Consider the following 8,333-nt stretch of genomic DNA (forward strand, 5'->3'; position numbering starts at 1 on the left):
AGGGGTAAGCGGTTGACACTGGCAAGTAAATACAATGTTTGGGCATGTGGAGTTTGCTTTAGAGTTGCCCAAACGGCAAGTGCACAATTGAGTGAGGAGTCTGCTATAAACACGAGATATATATATATATATAGCTATAAACACTATTCCCAGTCGGTATAGAGCGTCGCAGTCCCTCCCCCTTTCAGAACGACAAGTGGCCCAGGAAATGAAATGCAATGCATTTCTCCCATAGGATTTTCTTGAAGTATTTATTTAAAGACGGTTACGACGCGGACAAAGCCAACTCGGATCGTGACAAATCATGACAATGAACACAATGTTTTGGGCCGATCAAATCATTTATAAGAAGAAAAACAAAACAAATAGTGTTGTCTCCTGCCTTTAATTTCTTCTTTCTAATGATTTGATCGGCCCAAAACATTGTGTTCATTGTCATGATTTGTCACGATCCGAGTTGGCTTTGTCCGCGGCGTAACCGTCTTTAAATAAATACTTAAAGAAAATCCTATGGGAGAAATGCATTGCGATTCATTTCCTGGGCCACTCGTCGTTCTGAAAGGGGGAGGGACTGCGACGCTCTATAGTTATTGTTTTTCTATTATTATAACTATTATTCTCTGGTATCGGCATTCGGTATCGACTAACGCAGAAATTGTGGTTTCAGGATCGGATTGGAAACCAAAAAAGTGAATCGGGACATCCCTAATACTTATATGATGATACTTATATACAGCTCAATATTTCATGTCTACACATTAAAGGAGAATTCCCTGCTGCCCCTGTCATTCCGTTAAATAAAGCGGTTTATTCAGCATTTATTTCAGAGGGGTATGTGTCTCTGCCTGGTGGAAAGGCAGTTGCAGTGAAGATCTTGAGAGATACAGGCCCTACAAACATACATCCATTCTCCTCAGTTTCAGACACAGTGGTCTTTACTCTTGAGCGCAACACATCCTGCTCCGTAGGCACGTAGCCTGGCACCACCAGTCTCGCCAAGTCACAAAGGTAGCTGCCAAACAATGAACTTCTCTGATCACACAAGTCCATTTCACACAAGGTAACATATCTTACAGATTTACTCTACTCATCTCGTTGGTTCTTAGGAAACCACCCGGATTTGAACCTTGATCTCCCACAAGGGAAACCAAAGACATACAGTACCACTCACTCATCGACTGCCCCTTTGTATTTGAGAGGTACTAAACTACTTATTGTCAGCCACAGCTACTCTTCTACATTTTACACCCATGATGAAGTTTCCCGTAGCAGAAAGGAGCTGACTTACTATCCGGCAGAGTCATTGAGCTGGTATTCTGCGGCTCGTTCATAGCATTGCTGGATGCCACCATGGTTCCACAAACGTATAATGATGTCTGCCATTTCCTTTGGCATGGTGCCTTCCTCCATGGTGTCTGCAAGGTGCTGAAGCTTCCTGGCATCATCCTACACAGACAGGTGGAGCCACAGACACAAACACACTCAAGGTTTGTTGTAGGAAGCGCGGTACCCAGGCCGGTACCCAGGCTATTGAAAAATAGAAGATCTACAAGCGCGTAGCGCGCCACCGAGTGAACTACAGTCTTTTCACATTGAAAATGACATTTCTAAAAGATAACTGTGCATGAATGGTTAGAATGCATCCCAGTGCTTCTCAATTAAGCGTTCGTGGACCGCCGGGGGCCCTTGGCGGATTCCCAGGGGGTCCCCAGTAAACGTAGGTAACGCAGCTATAGTGGTTTGAAGTATATAGACAGCAGTGAACTACAGTCGACTGTTTTCACATTGAAAATGACATTTATAAAAGATAACTGTGCATGGATGGTTAGAATGCATCCCAGTGCTTCTCAATTAAGCGTTCGTGGACCCCCGGGGGCCCTTGGGGGATTCCCAGGGGGTCCCCAGTAAACGTAGGTAACGCAGCTACTATTGAAAAATAGAAGATCAACAAGCGCGTAGCGCGCCACCGAGTGAACTACAGTCTTTTCACATTGAAAATGACATTTCTAAAAGATAACTGTGCATGAATGGTTAGAATGCATCCCAGTGCTTCTCAATTAAGCGTTCGTGGACCCCCGGGGGCCCTTGGGGGATTCCCAGGGGGTCCCCAGTAAACGTAGGTAACGCAGCTACTATTGAAAAATAGAAGATCAACAAGCGCGTAGCGCGCCACCGAGTGAACTACAGTCTTTTCACATTGAAAATGACATTTATAAAAGATAGCTGTGCATGAATGCTTAGAATGCATCGCAGTGCTTCTCAATTAAGCGTTCGTGGACCCCCGGGGGCCCTTGGGGGATTCCCAGGGGGTCCCCAGTAAAAGGCTGAGTGTCGCGCTACGCGCTTGCAGGTCTGCTATTTTTGAAAAATGGAAGAAAAATAGCTTTTTCAGAAAACTGTAAAAGACATTTTTAGAATCTGGTACCCAGGCCGGTTACCCAGGCTATTGAAAAATAGCAGATCTACAAGCTCATAGCGCGCGCCACCGAGTGGCGCGCTACGAGCTTGTAGGTCTGCTATTTTTGAAAAATGAAACAACAAACAAAGTATTAGTATAAAACTAGTTGCCTGCTAGTGACTGTAACCATGTTACAGCAACATCACATATTTCAAATACTCTGATGATACTGCTATTCTCGGACTGCTCAATGACAATAACTCTATCACGGTCTATCAGAACACCATTTCTCATTTTACACAGTGGTGCACTGACAACTATTTAGTGTTGAATGTGGACAAAACAAAAGAACTGGTCATTGTAACAACCCACACTGGACTTAACCCACTTTTCATTAATGGTAAGACAATAGAACAGGTTGCCAGTTTCACATATCTTGGACTCACCCTGGACAATAGACTTAGGTTTGATCAACATATTACATCTATCCAGTCACGTTTTCAGCAAAGACTTCATGTAATCCGCAAGTTAAGATCATTATCTGTTGCTCCTCATCTTCTTTTATTATTGTACAAAAGCATTATCCAACCTATCCTGTTGTACTGTTCCGCATGTTTTTACAACATACTACCCATGCCTAACAGAAACAAACTTTTCAGTATTACCCGTATTGCTTCCAAGATTATCGGACTTCCCACACCAACACTTTCTGATATGAACAATAATGCCATCACACGGCTAGCACTCTCAATATCACGTGACACTGATCATCCCCTGTATCGCTTCTTCAACCTCATGCCATCAGGACAAAGATACAGAACCTTACCCTGGAAAAAGGTTCGTTTCAGTAGGAGTTTTGTCCCATCAGCCATCGCGGCATTAAACAAACTGCCCCGCCGATAGGAGGGTTTCTGTACACAGTGGGGAACTCATGTTTTTGTATTTTTGTCTTAGTGTAATGTTTTTCTGTACTATGTGCTGCTTTTGTTGTTGGTGTTTGAACAGACCTGTGAAGATGAATATCCTTCGGGACAATAAAGATTATTATTATTATTATGTTTTGCAATTATATACTGTTCATATCTCTCTCTCTCTCTCTCTCTCTCTCTCTCTCTCTCTCTCATGCCCTACACATCTGTCAGACCCCACTTCATTGCTGTACTGCAACGTCCCACACCTGTCCTCAGACGATTGACAATTAAAATTGCATTTCAATATCATACAAATGATGTTGTTGTATTGCTGTTGTATGTCTTATGATAACATTTCATGTAATAAACATACAAGCAGGACATGCTGCATTAAGCCTTCTATCACTGCAGGGACTTGAACCCCGTTTCAGAAAACTGAAAGTACCTTCTACCGGTGATTGTTTTGGCCATGCTAACATGTCCTTACTTGCATGATAAAATAAAACATCTGCTGATGCACAAACCTGGACTGTCAATGTTGTAATCTTGAATCATGTGATGTTTCTGCGTCTCTCAACAGGACACCGTCCTCCAGGCGACCCTACCACGGCTGATGAGACACCTTGAGTCCAAGTGGATTGACCTGTAATGACCATGTACAATAGCAAATTGGGTTAAGGTTAATTATTAGGATATATTGTAGATCGGCTATCTTATATTTCTGAATTCACATGCAAGTAAAGACATGGTGTTGCGAAGCAAAAGAAAGCGCTGGTATAGTGTACTATCCGAGCTTCTGCCTGGATATGGGGTTCAAAGCCCTACAGCGCTGTAGCGCTGACCATAGGCGGCGGGTGCGTTTTACCTTTGGGTAGGCTATAGAATTGCGTTGGGGGGGGATTCTCGCGGCCGAGCGGAGCGAGGCCGCCGCCGCGGATTTATTTATTTATTTATTTCCCAGATGGTCTAAAAATGAGTTATTTAGCATACTTTTACCAATGAATTAGCCTATACACAGACAACGACTTTTGGACGTCTTTTTCTCAAGTCTCGAGTCAGTCAGTCAGTGACAGTGTAGATTACCCGGCGGTGTTGGCGTGTTGCTGCCCCTCCGGGAGTCGCGGCTCATGGCTCTCCACAGACGGCACAGAGACAGCAGTCACTCCACTGAACGTGCCAGTGTTGCTGCAGTGGTGTGAACTGTGAACCGTGCGGGCACTGGCGCTGCTGAGTTCTGACACCTTCTATAATGCTGCGCACATATATTATTTATTATATATATAAAGAAAATACCCAGCATAATTTTTGGGAAGGCTAAGCCTTCCCTAGCCTTATGCACCCGCCGCCTATGGCGCTGACCTCACCTTAGTCCTGCTGTATGTTTACATTAAATATGAAATGCACTATTTCACCAGTGTGAAACAAGATGCTTTTAATGTTTTCTATCATATACATGTCCATCTCATTTAAAAACTGTCTCTGCTGTTTCTCTGAACATAGTTGGTTGGATGTAACTTTTTCAGAATGGCCTGTGTATCCATTGCAGCTTTAATTCAATACTTAACTAATGTCATATTAATGTCAATTTGTGTTGCTATACAAATGCTCATTTAACCCATTCTGGACCCCTTTTGGTGTTTTAAGCATCAATTATACTTTAGCTAAAATAGCCGATCTACAAGCTCATAGTGCCGGGCGGAGCAGTAGCAGGTTGCCTGTTGATGGTGTGGGCAGGGCTGATAATTTGCACACCTGAGGGACTATACAAACATTTGTCTCTCACTGACAGACAACTCCTATGTGCCTGTATACCGAATGATGCATTCATGTAAGTCTGCTTTCCTATATATCGCCTATGTTTCCTACTGTGTATTACGCCTGACTTATCCCCATTATTGATTGTTATTTATTCACCACTGCCATACCTGTATCTGCAAAGACTGAATAAACACTCAATGTCAATACTGTCTGGTCTGGTTCATGATAGAACAACATATTTTCCAAATTTTCCAGACATGGGTTTTTCAGAAAACTTTTAGAATACTTTTATCTTTTTGACACTAAGGAGTGCCCGGCACCTGCCCCTGCAGCTAAATAACACTTTGGGGCAGGTGGAGTCTGCTTTACCTGAGCACTGTTTACCTGATGTGCTGTTTTCACCGTTGCTACACTTGACATTATAAAATATCAACTGTGTGAACCCATAGTCATTCATAGCTACTGTGTGTAGGTTAATAAGGCTGTTTGCTGGATGTTTAGCGGTCCTGTTGGTGCTGTTATGTGGATGTTTAGCGGTCCTGAATTGTTTGGGGAGTAGCCTCCTCCCCAGTAATGGGTAGGCATGTAAAATGGATCAATGTAATTATACAAGCTGAACAAAAGGGTTGATATATATTCTGTTGTTGTCTCTTATGATGTAATGTTTTGATTAGAGATTCTTAGAGATTCCCTAACGCAGACATCCAGATGGATGACAAATGTATTGACAGCATCAAACGTTTCACCACATTAAAGCCTTGGTCAGAAAGAGGCAATCTACAAGCTTGCAGATCTGCTATTTTCATCAAATCAAAGCCTTTGTTTACCAACTGTAGTTATGAAGATGATGATGATGATGATGATGTCAAAAACAGCTCATCTGCTTCATAAGAAAACAGGCTAAATATATTTCCAATAATGTCGAGTCATTTGGGGGTTTTAATGAGTATATTGATCAGTGGTCATGATCTATGGAACGTTACATTATATTATATTTGTATGGTCTGATCTGTGTTGCAATGCTAAAGCGCTAATTCCGTTAGCATCATTCCCTTGGTCAGAGATAAGCAAATAAACCAATCTGGCAGTTTAAACACGCAATGTTACATGTTTTCAGAGGCGTTGTGTTGCTTTTCTGTGGTCAATAAATACCTGTTGTTACAGTCAGTCCGTCAGTCCTCAGACTCCACACTGCTGTTGTTGTTATTGTTGTGATGGCAGTGAGGCATTTGTAGAAATCCCGTCCATAATTTGGTCCAAACTTATAAAGCATAACAATCGGGATGTTGTTGACACATGCACCGACACATCCATACCGTTAATGATTTAATGTAAATGAATTCCCAAAGAATTACTGTTCTCAGCGCAGCAGCTCCTCTGGACTGACAGGCAGCAATGACATGACGTAGGGAAGCAGCGTCATGCAGGGTTTAGTTCATTTTTATAAATGAATGGGATAGAAAAAAAGAGTCCTCTACTCAACTAGAATACATGGTAACAATATAGCACCCTAACATTTGAGTGGTTTTATTTTTTGAGCTCATGTTGCAAGTGGAAAAAGAGAAAATGACCATAAATCCCGTTGGTTTCATATCCTCTGTGGCGTGACGGCTAAGCCTCGGGGTTTGAGATCCAATAGCCAGTCATACGCGGCCGGAGTTCAAGAATCACGAGACACGGACTAAGGACAAAGGATCAGGAGAGAACACGTCTTAAGGACTAAGGATCAAGAGAGAAAACATTTAGCCACTATGTACAGTACAAAGCATTTTAGGTGTAATCCAGTCTTCAGCTGTAAATGTCTTCTGCGCTGCGCTGCTCTGGTCTCTCCTCCTCGCTTGGCTTGGAAGTAAGGCAGGAATGATGTAATGACTCTCAGACCGGCCAATGAAAGGCAGCGAGATCGTGTTACGTAGCTAGGGTACGGCCCCACTCTGTGGTGTCTGGTTGGTACTACCTCTGTAAGCAACCCGTGGCTGAATGGGTAGAGCAGATGGACAGAGTGTTTTTTTTACTGAGGCCGTGTTTTTTTTTACTGAGGCCGCTGGTTCAAACCAGGGCTCCGACATTTTAAAATGTTAATGTTCTATGAACAGGGCTTGGCTGTAAACAAGTGTTATGCACACTATCTGTGTGTATGATGAATTCCTGTCCTGTTCTGTTTATGATGAATTCCTGTTCTTTAGCTACATAGAAATGTCTATTTGTATGTCTCTAAATGTTTTGATGAATTGAACAATGTGGACCCTGTTGTAAACAAGTGTAATGCTTAATTGGGTCGTCTTGAAATGTACTGTAAATTCTGCAAACTGTTAATAAATAGTTTATTGGCCCCTCCCCCCCCCCCCCTGGCCCCTCCCCCTTCCGTGTGTGCGTGCGTGCGTGCGTGCGTACCCCTCCCCCCCCCCCCTGGCCCCTCCCCCTTCCGTGTGTGCGTGCTTGTGTGTGTGCGTGCGTGCGTGCGTGCGTACGTACCCCTCCCCCCCCCCCCCCCTTTGGCCCCTCCCCCTTCCCTGCCTGCCCCTCCCCCCCCTGGCCCCTCCCCCTTCCGTGTGTGCTTGCTTGTGTGCGTGCGTGCGTGCGTGCGTACCCCTCCCCCCCCCCCTGCCCCCCCCCCCCCCCTTTGGCCCCTCCCCCTTCCCTGCCTGCCCCTCCCCCCCCCCCCCCCCCCCTGGCCCCTTTGGCCCCTCCCCCTTCCCTGCCTGCCCCTCCCCCTGGCCCCTCCCCCCCCCCCTGGCCCCTCCCCCTTCCGTGTGTGCGTGCTTGCTTGTGTGCGTGCGTACCCCTCCCCCCCCCTGGCCCCTCCCCCCCCCCCCCTTTGGCCCCTCCCCCTTCCCTGCCTGCCCCCCCTGGCCCCTCCCCCCCCTGGCCCCTCCCCCTTCCGTGTGTGCGTGCTTGCTTGTGTGCGTGCGTGCGTACCCCTCCCCCCCCCTTGCCCCCCCCCCCCCCTTTGGCCCCTCCCCCTTCCCTGCCTGCCCCTCCCCCCCCCCCCCCCCCCTGGCCCCTCCCCCCCCCCTTTGGCCCCTCCCCCTTCCGTGTGTGCGTGCTTGTGTGCCTGCGTGCGTGCGTACGTACCCCTCCCCCCCCCCCTGCCCCCCCCCCCCTTTGGCCCCTTCCCTGCCTGCCCCTCCCCCCCCCCCTGGCCCCTCCCCCTTCCGTGTGTGCTTGCTTGCTTGTGTGCGTGCGTGCGTGCGTGCGTGCGTGCGTGCGTGCGTGCGTGCGTGCGTACCCCTCCCCCCCCCCCTGGCCCCTCCCCCCCCCTTTGG

The sequence above is a fragment of the Protomyctophum parallelum genome (assembly GCF_964188405.1).
Source record: "Protomyctophum parallelum genome assembly, chromosome: 13".
Classification (NCBI taxonomy): Eukaryota; Metazoa; Chordata; class Actinopteri; order Myctophiformes; family Myctophidae; genus Protomyctophum; species Protomyctophum parallelum.